This window comes from Capsicum annuum, chromosome 1 (assembly GCF_002878395.1).
Source record: "Capsicum annuum cultivar UCD-10X-F1 chromosome 1, UCD10Xv1.1, whole genome shotgun sequence".
Classification (NCBI taxonomy): Eukaryota; Viridiplantae; Streptophyta; class Magnoliopsida; order Solanales; family Solanaceae; genus Capsicum; species Capsicum annuum.
Genome location: NC_061111.1, coordinates 116,644,943 through 116,667,259, shown reverse-complemented (window position 1 = coordinate 116,667,259; position 22,317 = coordinate 116,644,943).

Sequence of the window (22,317 nt, the reverse complement as noted above, 5' to 3'; positions counted from 1 at the left end):
CTGATTCTTACTCCCAACTGAATAGACACTGAACTAATTTTTAGACTGTACTAGGCTTGACTAAACTGTTATCGATCGTACTACCTAACTAAACTGGACTAAGTTCATTAAAAACTATTAACTAACTGAATCCAAAAATTACCTGAAGTGACCTATTGACATACTTGATCATTATTCAATCCAAGAATTGATATTTTAAGGTCATAAGGGTCATAAAATAAGATCGCCAAATTATGAAGGCTAAAATAATTCTAGGTGTAAATACTTAGCTGAAATTTCTAAGTCTGGGACCTCTTTTCAAGCTTTAACGGACTGACTTAAGATTAGGATTTTGCGGGGTCTGACAATATATCCCCCTTGGAAACATTCATCCTCGAATGAGACTGACTAAGCTGAGAATACTGATAGACTAAATTTATATACTGACCATGCATAACTGAAGCATGATTCCATGACTGAATCTACTGATATACTAAACTATTATACTGATATGCATAACTGAAGAATGACTGAGTTCTGAACACATAACACATGACACATGACTGAGCTATTTCATAAAGGTATGCATGATATGATAATGCTATGCAACTGAACTGATACAGAGTTGTAAAGGTAATCTGAGCATAGAACTGAGAAAATTCAAGGAAAATTGTTTCCTTGAGCTGAGTCTGAGTTTGCGGAGAGGAGATAAGGATACTTGGTCTACATATCTTTTTCTTCTTCTTAAGTATCTCCCTCAATGGATTGATTCCGCCAAAAAACATTGACTAAAGGAATCTCTTTGTTCCTTAGTCTGCGAACTTGAAAATCAAGAATTTCGATTGGGATTTCCCCATAAGAGAGGTTATTGTGGACATCAATGCCCTCTATTGGGACTACAATTGCTGGGTCACCTATGCAATTCTTTAGCAAAGAGACATGAAACATTGGGTACATTGAAGCTAAGTCTGAAGGCAACTTAAGCTCGTAAGCTACCTTTCCAAAACGGTTGAGAATTAGGTAAGGACCGACATATTAGGGATTGAGTTTCCCTTTCTTGCCAAACCTATTCACTCCCTTCATAGGAGAGATTTTCAAATACACAAAGTCACAAATCTCAAACTCGAGATCCTTTCTTCAAACATCGACATACAATTTTTGTCAACTCTAAGCTGTCTTTCCCTAATCAACTAAAATTTTTCTAAGACATCAAATACCAAGTCAGGCCCAACCACTGTGGCCTCATCCACTTTAAACCAACCAGTGTGGGATCTACATCTCCTCCCATAGAGCGCCTCAAACGGAGTCATCTGAATGTTAGAATGATAGGGATTTTTTGCTTATAAATTGTTAAATGGGCTTTTCTTTGATTCAAGGTCCGATTTCTACTCGATTTCACATGGGTTTTCAAATATAGGCTCCTTTTATTTTAGGGAACAATATTCTTAAATAAAATTCTAGTTTTACTTCTTTTTATTTTTGGACTCATTTTTTTAACCAGTTTTGGATCCATCCTAAATACGATCAATATGGGTATCATTATCTTTCTTTTGACATGTAGATATCATTTTTGAGTAGATTGGACTTGTTTAGTGTTAATTTAAGGGATTTCAGCTCCTGATTGATGCTTTGGATGGTGTTTGAGCTTGTGCATCTTTATTGAAGGCAAGTTGAGATATACCTTAACTTTTCCAAAGTTTTGTGTGTTGTATGCCTATTTGTATTTTTGTGTTTTATTTTGGATTGAGCGTCCCTCATAGGTGATATGGCAAGCATCTCTATAGGTACAGGAGTCGTTGATAGATTGTACTTAGGTAAAATCATTCCAGTTAGTTTTGCTACTTGTAAGTACTTGTAGGATTGATTGCAAATGAATAACTTGGTGTTCCTGAAAAATTCATAGGTATTACGTATATTATGAGCTTGTATCAGACATGGTTACTTTTTGGAGGATAGCAGGTTATTCTTACCTTGTTATGCAATGGTTGAGGTTTAGTAAACACTTAGAGTATAAAAAGAATTGTATTAGTTGATAAGACTAGGTGTATGGAAAAAACTAGCTTGGGTAGTTCTGCGATATATTGTTATTGGGATTCCTATTTATTTTGTTGTCTATGTGAGACTTATGAGAATATATTTATGGACTTGAGTAACTATATATGATTGTGCACATGAGTGGAGGCTTATATGCATATTGTTTGTTGATTTGAGAGGATAGATTATTATGGTGTCTGAGTGGGGGCTTGACTTGATCTTATTGGACATTTTTAAAAATTAAATGCCTTATGTCTTATTTATTATTACGTCGCTCATGTGGAGAGTCTTGACATGTCATTGTATGCCTTATATGCGCATTAAAATGTATTTATCATTGTGTCTTCTGAGTGGGAGCTTGACTTGACATTGTAGGCCTTATTCGAGCATTTAATTGCATTATCATTATAGTGATGGTCGAGTGAGGGGTTGGAAATGATATTATTGATTCCTACATGACTAATTATTCTGGCTGTGCCAAGTGAAAACTGAAATCATTAATTATTGCTACTTGAGCTAATTCTGAGCTCACTTATACATGTATTGAATGGATTTTGATTTTCATACCAATTGGGTGTGAGCATTACATCATCATATAGCATGAATATACATGAGATATTGGTACCACTAGGAAATAATATTTTAAAAAATAAAATGAGACATGACTGCGCCCAAGCACATATGCAAGTATACATGGTCTTATCAAGTAGGAAAGTGGCCTCATGAAAGCCAAGTATCAATCCCAAAGGAACTTGGTCAAACAACGGTTAGATTTTAGTTCACAATTTAGATTCAATTGGTGAAAAAGTAACCAAAAGAGAGATTGGATTTTGTAAATTGCAAGTAAAATAAATAGTGCATAAATTAATGATCTAGACAATCAATAGGAGTAAAACCCAGGGTTGAAGAACTTTGAACACTCTGACGATGTTATTGAATTTCATTTATTAACTAGATTATCTTAGTTGCCGATTCGTATGGTTAATTTCATAATCATGGTATTCCGACTTATAACCAATTACCTAATGTGGATATTACAACTACATCGTTAAGCAGGCATGTAATAATCCAATTAAGTCATTTAACCTATCATCCTACATTTCAATAAAGTACGGTATCTAAGTACTTCCTTATTCAAGAAACTAATCTATACTCCTTATTTCACAAAAGATTACGAACCATACTTTGTTCAATCCCATGTTCTATCTTTTTATTCCTAATGTGTGAGCCCATGCTAACACATTTACAACTTTTAACTCTAAATAATTGCAAAGTCTTAAGAAACTTTAGTCATTTTTTATTAGTTTACTTTGATTTTGCAGTATAAGTAGAGAAGAAGGGGAACCATAAATAAAGGAAGCAAAAAACATGAAATCAGAAGCAAATAAAGAACAAAGTGTGGATAATGACATCCATGACACATCGTCAGCCTGGTGATAGGCTGTCAAGGATGCCGTCAACCTTAAATAGAAGATGGAAGTTGCAGGAAGTTTTATGAAGACATTCATAACACGCCGTCAAGATGATGATAAGGCGTCACCATCATCATCAAGCTTAGGCAGCAGAAGCTCAACTTACAGAGAAGCTGACGATGTCCGTGATAGGCCGTCAAACTCCTGATAGGCTATAACGAGCACCGTCATCTATTCTGAAGAAAATCTGAACTTTAATTTTATTTCCTTATTTAGGGTTAACTATTTAAAGCCTTGTGTTAGGGTTTTTTTTGAATTCGATCATTAAGGATTGGACATATCATACAAGATACAATATAAGATATTTCTCTCTCTCTCTCTCTGTCAAAAACCAATATTTTGGAGTTTTATCTTGTGATTAATTCAAAGTATACTTTTGATTTCTTCATCATTGTAAGTTAATCCTTTCAGTTATAAATTCAATTTTCATACTTGTTTCTTGCATCATGAGTGGCTAAACGTCTTTAATCTAGATTATGGGATCTAGAGTTAGGTAATGATAAGGTGTTAAATGCTCAAGATTTAAGAGGTGTTGGGATTTTTTGGTAATTTTGAGATTATAATTAAAGTCTGCTAGTTGAAAACAGTAGGCGTACCTACTTTGATTTTCTTGAGAAAGAAATCATAAATAGTAGGAAGCGAATTATCAACAGGGACTTGAAAAGACTTTGTTTAATAATCAACGCTGTAACAAAGTTGATTAACCTGAGGTAAAATCTGGACAGTGAGTGGAGAATCCCTAAGTCTGAGAGGATTAGGAAATTAGACGCTTGAATAGCTCGAGAGATATTCGAGCATCTCATCGATAAAGATAGCTTGTCATCCTAACCACCGTGAGAATATTGAGTCACCTTTAGTATCTGTCATGTACCGTAAGCCCTAGTGAACATAATTATGGTTATTTCATAAGCTTTAGATTGACAAACAATGAAATTAAAGTGACCAAAAATTATTTTCTAATCTCCAAAACCCACATTTTATCTTTTTATATTGTTTGTTTAAATTTAACTTGTAGCTTTAGTTTCAAACTAGTTTAATCTCCACTCACATTGTTCCCTATGGGATTCGACCCCAACCTAGTTGGATTTTATATTGACAACGATCTCTTACACTCATTCAAGAGTGTAATTTCAGCGTTATCAAAAATGGCGCCATTGCCGGGGAACAATTTAGCGCATTGAGTTGGTTTGGAATTTTAGCCTACTATCTTGAATTCAAACTTGTAAATATTTGTTTTTAGTTTTTTTTTTTATTTCTTGTGTTAGGTAGATTTTTGTTTTAGTTTACTTATTACTATGCATCATCGAATAAACATGAGCTTGGTGGTTGGAAATCTTATCTTGATGATCCATGTCCATATTGTGATGGACCTCACTTTTGGCAAGATTGTAGATATGCTCTCCAGAGAGATGTGTGCGCCATGTCCATCCTACCGGGAGCATGATTTCTTTATGTGGTGGTCGAGATGGATAATAGAGTGATTGACCAAATGCCCCCTCCCCCTATTGTGCTAACCCAAATTCTAGTTCTTCTAATGAGTTTGATAGGTCTTATGGTCAAGAAAAGAAAGAACGAAGCACCGGTAAGAGTGGCATTGAAGCTATATTTTAATGAATACTGGATCTCTAGAAAGAAACATATAATATCATATGTGATATATGTCAAAACATGAAGCCGATCATTAATGAGGAGATAGATATAGAGGTCAATTATTCAAAGCATTCTTCTATATTATGTTTAGATGATATCTTGTATGTAGAATCATTTAACATAATAGAAGAGTATGAAGATGAGGAGCAAGAATCCTCTACTGATGATGAGCTTGATATTGATCTTCCATTGGAGATTTCCCAACAAACAACCATTCATGAACGAAGGTGCTAAAGATGAGGAAATGGTACTAGAATTGAAGAAAGAAATCAAGAAAAATCCTTGTGAAGACTCTAGTCCATTTTGAGGTAATGATACTAATAAAGACGTTACTCCAGAATTGAGATCCAGTCCTCATTCGAACCACTTTTCAACATTATGCTTGGTGGATGTGACGAAAGTTAAACCACCCAAGAAAATGATGATTTCTGAAAATGAGGAGGAAAATTCTTACATTTTGGAGTTTATCTTTCCAAAAGGGTATACTACAACCCCAGTCTTCAAGGCCAAGAAGCTTAAAGATCAATATCCATTTAGTGGCTTTTTAAGATCCTCACCGTTGCCCAATGAGCCCACATAAAATTTTAATGCAAAATTGGGCAACCAGTTTAAGTCTTCAAAGTGGCGTGATAGAACATTTCTTATCAAGACATAACAATTGCCCAATGGACCTTAAAGATGTAAAGATCAAAAGATGGGCCGACAATTTAAATCATCAAAGTAGAGGGATAAAGGATGAATGGATGTTGTCGTGCCACGACACTAAATTAGGTGTTTCTTGGGAGAAAACCCAAGGTATTTTGTTGTTTGTATTCGTATTATATGATGCACCCATGGTGCCGCAGGTATGTTTCTAACTCTCTTGTTTGCATGATTTTAAGTTGAGTGATATGTTGTAGTTGACTAGGAGAAATACAAGTAACTAAGGCAGTTAACTTGTTTTTGTGATTTTTGAGCACCTCTCCATTGGTCTGATATATTACTATATGAATTGCATCCATTTGTGACCACGGTGTATCTTTTTGTGGCATTAGTTTGGTAACTGAATAACCTTTGTTAAACAGGTGCATGGACTGGATAAGTAGTGATATGCGAGATACTTGTGTGCCTTATGTGTGTAAGGTCTTATTCAGTTTCCATTGTGTGTTGAATCTAGAACTTTCCCTATTAGTCTTGCCATGGTTATAGGAAAGAAGTTAGGAAAGGATCATAGACCATTTTTTATTTTAGCCCACTTTAGCCAAAATGATCTTCCCTATGTGCATAATATCTCTTGATCCCTGTTTTGAGCCTAATTAGCCTATTTCATTCTAAGACACCTCTCACCTTCCCGTTTACATCACAATGAACCTATTTTGGCCCTGGTCCTCCTTGGACATTGTGCACCTTGACTTAGGCAAACAGCCTAAGTTTAGGGAGGCTATCATAGGGGTGCATGATACAAAATGAGTATAAAGAGAGGAAGAATAAAAAAATAATAAAAACTTGGGTGTGGTGAAAAAGAAATAAGAAATGAGAAAGTTGTGTAAAACAAGACAAAAAGATAATGTGATAATTGAAAAGAACGCGTCCATCTTGAGCATGTCTGATCAATAAAAGAGGCGAAGAAAAGAAGGTTGGGAGTTTAAACCCCAAGAGTTTAGTGTAGTGTCAAGGAGGCATAGACACTCTGAAATATCCATGAATATCATACCAGCCCCTAGCCTATGTTACAAGCTTAAGAAAAGCCCTATAGTGATCCTAAATGACCAGTCTGATGACTTAGTTTCTGACTATAAAGGCAAGCCTATGGCAATTGATGCGCAATGTTGGAACTTCATTCTGAGAGTGAGTTTTGTGTTTATCCCTGTTTTATGTATGAAAATTCTGACATAAGTGAAAAAGGGATTTCTTTGTTGTGAGGGCACACTAGGCATATTGCTAATCACTTCCTTATTTGGATAGTGTGATTTAGGTATGTACTGGGTTGTTATTGCTAAAATTATTGCCATATTTTGATCCTTGTGAGTTGCATGGGTGTTTTCAATAATAGACCTAGTTTCTCTTAATTTGACTGACCTTGGAGATAGTGCATGTATTCTGAACTGATATGAGTAGTTAGCTGCCAACTTTTACTTCGTATACTCTAGGTTATGTTCTGGTTGCTTGCGGAAAAGCAATTGGTTAAGTTGAGGGTGTTGATGTGTGAGCCTATGCTAACACATCTACAACTTTTAACTCTAAATAATTACAAAGTCTTGAGCAACTTTAGTCGTTTTTTGATTAGTTTACTTTGATTTTGCAGTATAAGTAGAGAAGAAGGGGAACCACAAATAAAGGAAGCAAAAAACATGAAATCGGAAGCAAATAGAGAACAAAGTGTGGCTAATGACATCCATGACATGTGATGCCGTCAATCTTAAACAGAAGATGGAAGTTGTAGGAAGTTTTGTGATGACATTTATGACACACCGTCAAGATGATGATAAGGCATCACCGTCATCGTCAACCTTAGGCAGCAGAAGCTAAACTTGCAGAGAAGCTGACAACGTTCGTGATAGGCCGTCAAACTCCTGATAGGCCATCACGAGCGCCGTCATCTATTTCGAAGAAAATCTGAACTTTAATTTTATTTTCTTATTTAGGGTTAACTATTTAAAGCCTTGTTTTAGGGTTTTTTTTTTCATTCAATCATTAAGGATTGGACATATCATACGAGATACAATATACGATATTTCTCTCTCTCTCTCTCTCAAAAACTAATATTTTGGAGTTTTGTCTTGTGATTCAATTCAAAGTATACTTTTGATTTTTTTCATCATTGTAAGTTAATCCTTTTAGTTATGAATTCAATTTGCATACTTGTTTATTGCATCATGAGTGGCTAAACACCTTTATTCTGGATTATGGGATCTAGGGTTAGGTCATGATAAGGTATTAAATTCTCAAGATTTAAGAGGTGTTAGAATTTCTTGGTAATTCTGAGATTATAATTAAAGTCTGCTGGTTGCAAATAGTAGGCGTACCTACTTTAATTTGCTTGAGAAAGAAATCATAAATAGTAGGAAGTGAATTATCAACAGGTACTCGGAAAGACTTCGTTTAATAATCAGCACTGTAACAAGGTTAATTAACCTGAGGTAAAATCTGGACAGTGAGTAGCGATTCCCTAAGTCCGAGAGGATTAGGAAATTAGATGATTGAATAGGTCGAGAGACATTCGAGCATATCATCGATAAAGATAGCTTGTAATCCTAACCACCGTGAGAATTTTGAGTCACCTTTAGCATCTGTCATGTACCGTAAGCCCTAGTGAGCATAATCTGGTTATTTTATAAACTCTTGATTGACAAACACTGAAATTAAAGTGACCAAAATCTGTTTGCTAATCTCCAAAATCCCCATTTTATCTTTTTATATCGTTTGTTTGAATTTAACTTGTAGCTATAGATTCAAACTAGTTTAATTGCCACTCATATTTTTCCCTATGGGATTCGACCCCAACCTAGTTGGGTTTTATATTGACAACGATCTCTTACACCCATTCAAGAGTGTAATTTGAGCGTTATCAATTCCCTCTCCCGAGTTCACAAGGTTGACAATGGATGTATTCTAAGGGTTATCAAGCCTCAAAATAGTTAGAGTAATATTAAACACACAACCAACAATGATAAGTAAATCAATGAACTAAAATCCAAACAATAGTACTTATGTATTCAGCTTCAACCCCGGAAAGAGGGCGTTTAGCCACGCATAGTCATAATCGTAATCACTAGTTTGTAATTAACGACTAACAACTTGTATGAACTAAATTAAAATGATAAAAACCTATGTTGTGAAGTTGTGGCATCCTCCTTTATGTTCCAATACGTCCAAATATGATTAATAATAAGTACAAAGATGTATTTATAGTGAACAACAAGTCCCAAGCCGTATAGGATTCAAGTTGCACTTTTTTGCCGTGTATGAATTTGACCCCATGACGCACAAGCTGGAGAAGTGTATGGAAGTCACATCATGAGTTTAGGAGATGTCTTTGGAAGTCGTGTCGAGAGCTCTAGATACGTGTGTGGAAGTCGCGCCACGATCTCATCGCGACACCTCTCTGGAAATTGCATCTTGAAATTTGGTTAAGTGTTGAACATTCCTCCTTCTACCCAAGTCTTTGTGGTGTCTTTCCAATGGTTTTACAGCCTCCAAATCATCTATATATCATCATATTAATGTCATATAATATCCTACATGAACACACCACACAAATTAGATGTTTAAACAACACAATATCCATCATGATGAATCAAGAACAAGAGCTAAGACAAGGCAAATTTCCATGATCTTTCACTTCATGTTTCAACTATTTACTTGACTCGCTTGAAATTTGTACACTATAAACAAGTCGTTACACATATAATAACACCATTAAAACCATTTATAACACATTAAACACAATAGAATCTAACAAAAGACACTAGAAAAACACCTAGCTCAAGGTAGCAACACTAGTTTCATCGATTGAACTCTAAGTAATCCAATTAAACCCAACCTTGTTTAGAATACACTTTGCACATTGTAATGATAAAAATTATCACCTAGATGATTGTTTACATCAAAATGAAAACCTTAAGCACTCAAGTTATCCTTAAAATAAGGCGAAAAAAGCAAGAATAGTAACACTAGTGTATAAATACCCCAACATCACCACCCCACACTTAAACCTTTGTTCGTCCTCGAACAACTCTTTACTCCAAGTATCATAAGCTGAGGAGACTCTACACTTCTACAAAATACAAGACACTCAAGCTAGTACTATAATGACTACACGAAATGCAAGTTTCTCCACGAATCATGTTATATACATAATTTAAAGCTCATGAACACTACTCTAAAACATACTAGCCTCAAGAATTGAATCACCTAGTTGGAAAACTCCTACTTATCATTCAATCAAGGTCGTCATACAAATCACCCACATTCATCAAACATATGCCCCTCACAACAAGAGAGTTACCCATAATCACTCATAATTAAGCAGTTTATAACATGTTGGGTACAAGAATCAAATTACGCTCACACTCATAAGGAATTCACTAGTTACATACAATGAACCATAAGATTGCCCTTAGTGTAATGCTCTACTAATATCAGAATGATGAACTTATGAGTAATTAGGTCTTTTCTGAGTTGTAATGTAGGCTAAGCTACGGGTAGAAACTATTTGGGAATAGTGACTAACCTGTCTAAGTTCTTTAACACGCTACATTATACATTAGAACCAATCTCCAATAACCAAGTTACACTTTTTCATCCACCCATATCTTTTGTTTTTGCCCCATCTCTTTTAAGCATTTTCACAAACACATGGTGGGCGTATTGTTTATTCCTTCAAGATTCAATTGTTCTTACTTTCTACAATCATGGGAATATTTCTAACATCATTTATAGCACTATCAACCATCACACATCAAATATAAACACCAATAACTCTTACCTTAGGGCATCAATTTCACCCTTTTTCTTATTCAATTTCTCAAACTCCTTACTAAACCAATTTTTCATTAAAGCACTTAGGAGCTTTTAGGATCAAATTATGGTTTATCAAAGAAGGGGGTTAGGCTATATATGAGGCTACCAAATAAAAGGCCAAAGGATCAATGGGGGTTAACTAGGATAGTGCACAAAAGGTAGGACAAATAGAAGGAATAAAGCAAGGCTATCAAAGAAATACCTAAAACATCTCCTAAACCCACACTCTTTATTTCGCTTTACCCACACACTGAGAAAGTTCTAGACATCACAAGAAACAAGGAATATAGAAAAATCTCACACGCACATGGCACATGCTCAACTCACTAGGATCGTCATAGACTCCCAACCAAACAATAGCATGAATTCAAATCTAAGCCAAAAAGTACAAGAGTCACAAACTTGTGCCTAGGTGTCTCAAAAGTAGTAATTCACTTATTCAACATGCTTTAATCAAAAAAAATACTTGCACCATGTAATAAAAATAACACTAACAAGAATGTCTTACACCAAAAAAAAGTTGATCCAAAATTTAGGAATTTCCCTACCCCACATTAGGTAAACAATGGTTAGATTTCAGTTCACAATTTAGATTCAACTGGTGCATAAGTAACCAAAAAAGAGATTGGATTTTGTAAATTGCAAGTAAAATAAATAGTGCCTAAAGTAAAGATTTGGACAAGCAAATGGTGTAAAACCAAGGTTTGAAGTACTTTGAACACTCTTAGAATGTTATTGAATTTCATTCATTAACTTTTTTATCTTGGTTGCCGATTCATAGGGTTAATCGCATGATCATGGTCTCCCGACCTCTAACCAATTACCTAATATGGACATTACAACTACATCATTGAGCGACGATATAATAATCCAATTAAGTTCTTTAAGCTATCATTCTAGGTTTGAAACAAGTACTGTATCTATATACATAATTATCCTAGACACTAATCCATATTCTTTATTTCATAAAAGATTATAAACCATTGTTCAATCACACGTTCTATCTCTCTATTCCCTCTCCCAAGTTCACAAGGTTAACAATGGGTGTATTCTAAGGGTGATCAAGCCTCAAATTAGTTAAAATAAGATTGAACACACAAACAACAATAATAAGAAAAGCAATGAACTAAAATCAAAGAAATAGTACTAATGTATTCGCCTTCAACCCCGGAAAGAGAGAGTTTAGCCACGCATAGTCATAATCGTAATCACTAGTTTGTAATTAACGACTAAGAACAAGTATGAACTAAATTAACGTGATAAAAACCTAAGTTATGAAGTTTTATAAACCTCATTGATGTTTTAAGACGTCCAAATATGATTAATAACAAGTATAAAAATGTATTTATAGTAGATAACAAGTCCCAAGCCGTATAGGATTAAAATCACATTTTTTTGACGTGTATGGATTGGACCTTTCGACGCACAAGATAGAGACGTTTGTTGAAGTTGTGTCGTGTCGAGAGCTTTGGAGACGTGTATGGAAGTCGTGTCACAAACTCATCGTGACACCGCTCTGGAAATTGCATCTTGAAATTTGGTAAAGGTTGAGCGTTCCTCCTTCTACCCAAGTCTATGTGGTGTACTTCCAATGATTTTCCAGAATCCAAATTATATATATATCATAATATTAATCTCAGTATTTGCAAACAACACAATATCTATCACGATGAATCAAGAGCAAGAGCTAAGACAAGGCAAATTTCCATGATCTTTAACTTCATGTTTCGACTCTTTACTTGGCTCGCTTGAAATTTGTACACTATAAACAAGTTGTTCCACATATAATAAAACCATTAAAACCATTTAGAACACATTAAACAAAATAGAATCCAACAAAAGAGACTAGACAAGCACCTAGCTCAAGCTAGTAACACTAGTTTCATCGATTGAACTCTAAGTGATCCAATTAAACCCAACCTTGTTTATAATACACTTTGTACATTGTAATGACACACACTATAAACTAGATGCTTATTTACATCAATGTGAACACCTTAATCACTCAATTTATCCTTAAAACTAGGCAAAATAAGCTAGAATAGTAACACTATAGTGTATAAATACACCCAACATCAAGGCACTTTTTAAAAATCTTTGGCCGAGGTTATTTGTCGGCAAGGTTGATTATGATATATTGAAAATTCTAAGGTGAGGTCATTTGTCGGCAAGGTGTATAGTGATATACTGATAACCCTTAGCCTAGGTCATTATTGACAAGGTGGATTGTGATTTATTGGAAACCCTTGATCTAGGTCATTTGCCGATAAGGTTGATTGAGATTGACAATGAGATACAATATATGAATTATGAACCCCTCATAGGTCCTACCTGGTAGCTATGAGATCGTTGGGTGTATCTAAAAATTCAAGTAATGACTTTCACCAATCATCATCATCATTCCATCGTATTGCATTATTTGCATTATATTATATTTCTTGATTTGCTTTGATGATGGATTCATATTTACTTTTATATTGTATTGTTGTCACAGAACCTTATTTATGATATTGTATTTGAGCATCCATTTCATTTCATACATTATCGTATATCATCTTATATAGATTTGGAGGTTGGAATATTATGAGATGTGGGCTATGGATAAGGCTAGATAGGGAAGATATATGTGTATCCTTTGTTGGTAGTGTGAGATATGCTTGTATATATGTGCACTCTCTCCCGGCTTTTATCTCATATTAGTTGGTTGATTATAATTGCTTAAGCCTAATATATCTTATTACTTAGTCTTCTTCATGAATAACTTTCTTTATAGATTGATCATGGAATGAATAGTGTTGACTCACTTAGATTAATGTGCCTACCCTATTTTTGGTAAATATGTTAACTGTTATATTGGGTTATCCTAATAAGAGGGATTGGTGGAATTGTTGGATACAAATTGTTGGGGAACCTAGGGTAGTTGGGGTGGTAGTTCTCGCCATTACTTTTTGTTAAGATCGATTATCAACAATGCTTGCTGAGTAACGTGATTTTGTACTCAACCTTCATTTTCTTTATTTTTCTAGCTTTTTACACCTTGTGCAGGTATTGGTTCGATTGGTAGATGGTCGATGGTGTCTTGTTGGATGTTGACATTGATGAGATCGAGATAGTGTCTGATTGACTTCGAAATATCTCGAATCTCTCCATTTATGTCTGATGTTTTATTCATATCCAAGACATTTTAGTTTTATTCATATCCAAGACATTTTAGACTCTAATTATCATCATTAGTTAAATCTGTATAGAGGCTTGGACTGATGAAAATTAGACCCGGGATGTACTTTGAGACTTGTGTCTCATGTATACATACATATATATATATATGTGTGTGTGTGTGTGTGTGTGTATGTATATTGAACTCTTTTATTTTTGGTTTTGAACTCCCTTTAACTCTTGTTCTTTGGGTTGGGCTAGGCTTACTTGTCTGGAGGATTTGACAAGTGTCATCACATACCCATTTTGAGTCGTAATAAGAAGTATTATATTTTTGAAACTCAAAACACTCTTTAGTGTTATATATGTATGTATGTATATACAACAACAACAACAACAGACCTAGTATATTCCCACAAAGAGAGATCTGGGTAGGGTTAAATGTATGCAGTCCATACCACTACCTCTGAGGAAGTAGAGAGGCTGTTTCCAATAGACCCTCGGCTCAAGATAGAGAAGAATATACCAAGGTCGTAATGAGACATGAAACAGGATGTATAGCATAACAGAGATAAGAGATAAGAAATAATAACCCTAAGTATCAGAAAATAGGAAATAAAAGGAATACGAACAATACGGAATAGGGGAAATAGGGGAACAGAAAATGGATACCCATGTTATAATAATATGCACTCACAAACCTAATACACCCACCACACCCAAACTCTCCTAACACCTAGCCACAACCTACACGCTCACACTAACCGTCTACCCTAATACGCGCCCTCCATAACTTCCTGTCTAGGTTTATGTCCTCAGTAATCTGAAGGAGCTCCATGTCATGCCTAATAACCTCCCGCCAATATTTCTTTGGCCTACCTCTACTCCTACTGAAGCCATCCAAAGCTAGCCTTTCATACCTCTGAACGGGGCCATCTGTGCCTCTCCTCATCACATGCCCAAACCATCTCAATCTTCCTTCTCGCATCTTTTCCTCCACCGAGACCACTCCTACCTTCTCCCTAATAATCTCATTCCTAACTTTATCCTCTATAGTAAGGCCACACATCCAATGGAACATTCTCATTTTGGACACTTTCAATCTTTGAATATGAGAGTTCTTGACTCGCCAACACTCCGCTCCATACAGCATGGCTGGATGGACTGCGACTCTGTAGAATTTTCCTTTAAGCTTAAGGGGCACCTTCTTATCACTCAACACTCCTGAGGCGAGCCTCCACTTCATCCAACCTGCTCTAATACGTTTAGAGAAATCCTCATCAATCTCGTTATTTCCCTAAATCATAGACCCCAGATACTTAAAACTATCCTTCTTACAAACATCTTGAGAATCCAACCTCACCACCACACCATCCTCCTGACTCGAGTCACTAAACATGTATTCCAAATACTCTGTCTTGGACCTACTCAACCTGAACCCCTTAGATTCTAGGGTTCCTCTCCAAACCTCCAATTTTTCATTAACACCCCCTACGTCTCATCAATCAGCACTATATTATCATCCGCAAATAACATACACCACGGCACCTCACCTTGAATACTCCATATCAATACGTCCATCACTAGTGCAAAAAAGAACGAGCTAAGAGTCGATCCCTGATGCAAACCTATCTCGATCAGAAAATACCCTGAGTCTCCTCCCGCCGTCCTCACCCGAGTGTTTCCTCCATTGTATATGTCCTTAATAGCTCTTATATACGCTACCGAAACTCCTCTCACCTCTAAGCATCTCCAAAGGACCTCCCTGGGGACTTTGTCGTACGCCTTCTCCAGATCGATGAATACCATGTGCAAATCCCTCTTCCTTTTCCTATACTGCTCCACCAATCTTCTCACCAGGTGGATTGCCTCTGTCGTCGAGCGACCAGGCATAAAACCAAACTGATTCTCCAAAATGGACACTACCCTCTTCAATCTCCTCTCAACCAGTCTCTCTCAAATCTTCATAGTGTGACTCAACAACTTAATACCCTAATAGTTGTTGCAACTCTGAATGTCACCCTTGTTTTTATATAATGGAATCATCGTACTCTATCTCCAAGCTTCAGGCATTTCGCAGTCTTGAAAATGGTGTTGAACAAATCAGTCAACCACCTTAAGTCTGCCCTACTAGCATACTTCTAAAAATGCACCAAAATCTCGTCAGGCCTCGTCGCCCTACCTCTCTGCATCCTATGAATATCCTCTCTGACTTTCTCTATCTTAAAATGTCTACAGTAACCAAAATCACAGCTCTCCTCCGAGATCTCCATCTCTCCTAACACAATGCCTCTGTTTTCCTCCTCATTTAAAAGTCTATGAAAATACTCCTGCCATCTCTTCTTAATGTGACCATCTTCCACCAAAACTCTCCCTTCCTCCCCCTTAATGTACTTCACTTGATCGAGGTCACGACCCTTCCTCTTCCTAGCCTTAGCAAGCCTATACAACCTAATTTCCCCTGTTTTTTCTCTAACCCCGCATACAAGCTCTCAAACGCTACTATTTTAGCAGCTGTAACCGCTAACTTAGCCTCTTTCCTTGCAACTTTGTACACCTCTCTATTCACCCGCTTCTCCTCTTCATCTTTACTCTTAATCAACTTAACATACGCCCCCTTCTTAATCTCCACTTTCTTCTTAACTTCTTTATTCCACCACTAGTCCCCCTTCTGTCGTCCTGCTTGACCCCTCAAAACACCCAACACCTTTTCATCCATCTCCTGGATACAGCTGGCTGCCTTATTCGACATGACATATATGTCCCCCTTACACTCCTACACCCTCATTCCCGCCACCTACTTCCCTAACTCCAGTGTACTAACTGGCATTAAGCTGCTCTACTTAATTCTAGGTCGCCCCCTCTCTAGCCCTACTCTTCCTGCTCATCTCGATAAATAAGTCCATCACCAGAAGCCTGTGCTGAGTTGAAAGATGTTCACTCGGAATGACTGTACAATCCTACAAAGAACCCAATCCCCCTTTCTAAGCAGCAAAAAGTCAATCTGAGTCTTGGTTGATGTGCTTCAGAAAGTAATAAGGTGATCCTCTTTCTTCGGAAAGCTTGAATTCACAGCCACCATCCCAAAATCCCTCACAAAATTCAACAGAGAAAGCCCCTCACTATTTCTGTTGCTGAAACCAAACCCTCCTTGCACCTCATCATAACTTCCCAAAAAAACCCCAATGTGCCCATTGAAGTCCCCTGCTATGAAAATCTTCTTTGAGCTAGGCACACTTCTCACCACCTTATCCAAAGTCTCCCAAAAACTCACTTTCACCTCCTCTCCCAAGCCCATATGATGTGCATACACACTACACACATAAAGTGTAAACCCCACAATGATCAACTTAATCGTCATCAGCCTATCACTGGCCCTCTTAACCTCCACCACCTGCCATCTCAACTCTTCATCCACTAAGATGCCCACTCCATTACGACGTCTCTCACTTCCTGAGTACCATAACTTGTACCCATCCACATCTTTGCCCTTAGAACCTACCCACTTAGTCTCCTGAACACACGCAATATTAATCCTCCTCTTAAGAATCTTTACCAACACTACGGACTTACTCTGAAGGGTCCCTATGTTCCAAGACCCTACCCTCAGCCTATCTCCTCGCGTCTCTTGCCTACCTTTTCTACCCCTCCCCAGAACATCCTGAACACCCAATCTATGCCCTCCACCCACTTTTTCCCTCCCTTCTATCCCCCTCCCAACACCACCCCAAACCTCAACTCCCTTGACTCCCTTGGATATGACCCTACTTTATCATCAACCCCCACAGTCACTACTCAATAATCGTAACAAAGCCCTGATAGACCAGAAGACAGACCGACAAAGAAAGACAACAATAGTATGAAAATAGTAGGTGAACAATAAATATGCACGAGAATACACTGTCCCACTAATAAACTAGCTGGGCACAACTATAGTCACAGAAATCGGTAGCAGACAAACACAAAACAATAACAAAAAATAGTAAAACAACACAATACACGAGAACTAAAATTGTAAGGCTAACTAGAGAAATAGATTGAGATGTCACCGAATTACTGCTTTTTCTAGTTACGATAGTGTTGATGTCAAAAATGGGTTGCTAGAATATAGATGCTGGAAAGAGGTTGCCCAGGCATCGCCGAAAATATCACCGAAGCGTCTTCTTTGTTGTTGCCGAAATCTAGTCACCGGTCGTCGTTAGACCAACTGTTTTAACCTCTTCCGATTGGTGCTGCACCCTACGCCGTCGCCAGAGTCGGGTCGGTAAAAAACCTAGATCTGCCAGCGATAGCAGTGGTAATGTGAAAAAGAAGACTCGAGGTTGAGAGAGAGTCGGAGAGAGAGAAAAATTTAGGGGGAGAGAAAGGAAGAGAGAATGGTCCCTTACCTGCTCTGGCGCGTCAGCTTCGTCACCGGTGTCGAAGTCGCTGGTCAGTGGAAAATGACCGTTTGTCAAGAACGTTAGGGGGTTAGCGAGGAGAGAGAAAAGGAGACAAAATGAAAAGAAGACTATTTTTTCCCTTTGTGTTTTGATGATTTCACTATTGTGAGACAATGCAATAAAAAATATCAATCTGATCAAAATTTCCCATCCCTCTTATTTCCTATTTATAATTACACGGTCCTCATATGTATGTATGTATATATATATATGTATGTATGTATGTATATATATGTATGTATATATATACGTATATATATATGTACATATATATGTATATATATATGTACATATATATGTATATATATATGTACATATATATGTATGTATATATATATATGTGTGTGTGTGTATATATATATATATGTGTGTGTGTGTGTGTGTACAGTGTGTGTAGATATATAACACTTCTAAAACAACCAAAAGATGAAGAACTGGACAAATTATTACTTTGAAAATCTAGTTAATGATCTAGGGCACAAGTTTTCATGTCGGCTTTTGTCTCTTTGAACTCTTTTATAACAACTCTCACACTTATTGGTAGCAGTGGGTTTTTAATCATTTATATTTAGATTGAGCAGTTACTCCCTCCATCTAATAAAACTTAGCCACTGTACTAAAAATAGTTGTTCAACGATACTAATTTAGTTGAAAAATTAATGGATAACCTATTATTTTCTACTCATTAATTTTATACTTACTATTAAATATTATTTATAATTCAATGTAATTATCAAGACATTAGATTTATTATATTTAAAAGATAAAATAGAAAAAATGTTCTTATTATTTGTTATTTCTTAACTTGTGTATCAAGTTAATAGTGGACAAGTATTATTAAACGGAGGGGTACAAATTATCAATACATTTATATTCGGGATGGTAAATGTAATTAGACATGAGTTTTCAAGAACCAAAGTATTCTTATTCATTAATTAGCTAATAACTGCATTAAATAAAAAGGATGGGGAGAAAAAACAATAAGTAGGAATAAAGGTCATAGAGAAGTGATATGTCACCTCGTCTGTGTCCGTCCATTTAGGGGTGAGCATATTTTGGTTTAAACCAAAAAAAAATAGAAGATCAAACTGAATTTTAATTTTGGTTTCGGTTTTTCGGATTAGATTCGGTTTGTAATTTTAAAATTTTGATTTTTCGATTTGGTTTTCATTTATTTTTTAAATCGGTTAAACCGAAAAACCAAAATTTTATAAGTAAATAAATAATATATATATTTTATTATATATATATATTATATGTATAATATATATATATGTATATATAATATTTAGTAATTCACATTCACAATTAACATTTAACAGCAAATTCGCATACGCCGCAAGCTGTTTATGGATTGTTTTAGTGACTCAAATATTTTATAGACTATTTTGGTGACTTTAAACTATTTTATCGACTATTTATGTAAGGTTATATTATATGTAATGATTAATGTCGGTATGTATTATGTTAAGCTTATGATTATTTCATTTCGTTTCATCTATGTTGAGTTATCTATATCTATTTATATTTAAAAATGAAAAGCAGTTTTGAAAAAAATAATTTTTCTAAAAAACCCATCAATTTTAAATGTTCAGTTATGAAAAAGAGAGACTAACTACTTTGATATTTCAAACCGAAATAAAAATTTGAAATAACCGAACAGAATTTGTAAAAATTGAACCAAACCGAAATAAATTCAGTTTGATTACGGATGTCATTTTTGTCAATTCGAAAACCAATAAATCGAATCGATATTAAACAATCAGACCGAACCGACCGAACGCCCACCCCTACCTCTATTATAGAAATGGAGGCCATAGGGTCAATCTTAAAAAAACATGCTCGAAACTTTATTGTTTATAGTCGAATAATAAAAAGGTTTAACCAAAATATTAGAGTTTCAACATTTTTTTTCTTTAAATTCATCTACTATTTTTTCCAAGTTATTCATCTACTACTACTACTATACTGCTACTACTACTATACTACTAAAAAATATGATAATTTTTTCTTTACTCATAAATGCAACAAGTAAATTGAAACAACTAATTTTAACGTGGGAGTAACGTAATGTGAAATGAAAGGAGAACTATTCTCTAAACAAAAGTAGATAAATTTTTGAATAGTGTTTCTAAGATTATTTATTTCTAAAGTATTTTTTTTTAGAATAACTATTCTTTTTAGTTTCTAAAAAACAACTTCTGCTAAAAAAAATACTTATTTTTTTTCTAAAAGCTTGAATGACACCTCATTTATTTGAGATAAGTACTTTAAGAAAAATAAATAAACCAAAAAATTGGTCTAACAAACTATAAATACCAAAGACCTTCACAGATTATTTTTACGATCATAAACCCTCTATAAATGACAACACATCAACATTTTTATTTTAGTAAATTTTACATATAGTTGAACATCACCTCACTGGAGTTAGTTTTCCTTTTGCTGCTTATATTTCTTTCTATTAATTATTTCTATTAGAATAATATTGTGTTTATGTATGTTGGTCGAATATCTCTACAACTTTTTGTTTTTATAGAGAGATCTGACTGTAACAACTAATTTTGTATGGGGGACTTTTAAAAATAGCATAGATTTCAGCAAAATGAGAATGTTCTTAGTCTAACTTTCAAAATTACAGTTTTAGCTTTTCTTTCTCTTTTTTTCTTCTGTTCTTTTCTTTTTCGTTTCCTTCTTTTTTTCCTCTCTTCTATCTCTTGCCTATACTTCTCTTTCTTCTTCTTTTTTTTCTTTTTTTTTCTTTTTTGTCTTTTTTCTTTCTTATCCTTTTTTATTATATATTTTATTATTCTTTATACTTCAAAAAATATGATTACGTCGAGTACAAGTCATCAATGATGAGAGATACATCATAATCACTCATTGTGTTGGTATAACCAACAATTTTTTACTTTTTGATTTTTTTTTTCTATTTTCGTATTCTTTTTCTTTATTCATTCTTTCTTTTTCGTTTTTTTTCTCTCTTCTGTCTATAAATTATATTTCTCTTTCTTCCTTTTTTTTTATTTTTTATTTTTTATTTTTGATTTTAATTTTAATATTTTTGTATTTTTTTCTTTTTTCTTTTCTTTTTTTATTTTTGTACTTGCTTTCTAGTTTTTTTCTTTATCGTATTTTCCCCCTTTTTTGGTTATTCTCTTCTTTTTCTTTATTTATTTTTATTTTTTTTTCTATTTTTATTTTTTATTTATTTATTTTTGATATTTTTTATTTCTTTCTCTTGTCTATATGCAGCTTCTATTTCTCTTTCTTTCTGATTTTCCTTTTTGTCGTTTTTATTTCTCTTTTCTTTTAATTTCATTTTATACTTTTGTATTTTCAATAAATATGACTATGGGTGTATTTTATAGTTCACGCTTGTATTTATATTTGTATTTTATAATTCACATTTGTATTTATATTTTCTAATTCGCATTTGTATTTTATAGTTCACACACCATCATTTATATTTTTGTATTCGTTGATACAATTGTATTTGTATTATAGATCATATATGTATTTGTATTTTATAGTTAGTATTTACATTTGTATTTTATATATCAAACTTGTATTTATATTTTATAGTTCTCGCCATCATTTATATTTTATAAAATTTACACATGTATTTTAAAGAACTATTTCGTATTTGTATTTTGTAGTTGACTACATATTCTATTTGTATTTTGTGGTTTAATTTTTTTAATTTGTTTTTGTATTCTATTTTAATCAATGCACTTGTATTTTTTAAAAGAACTATTTTGTATTTATATTTATAAATTAACCAAATATTGTATTTGTATTTGTAATTTCACTTGTTTCATTTGTTTGTATTTGAATTTGTAGTTGACAACATCATTTTTTTAAAATAATTAAAAAATTATTATAATTTTTTCTTTCAACGAACACTTGCATTTATATTCATTGATACAAATTGTATTTTGTTAATGCAGATTGAATAATACGTATATAAATGATAAATTATAAGAATACAAATGTTAGATTATATAAATACAAATGTTAAATTTTTATTAAATGATACTCCCTCTGTTTAAAAAAGAATGATCTATTTTGACTTGACACAA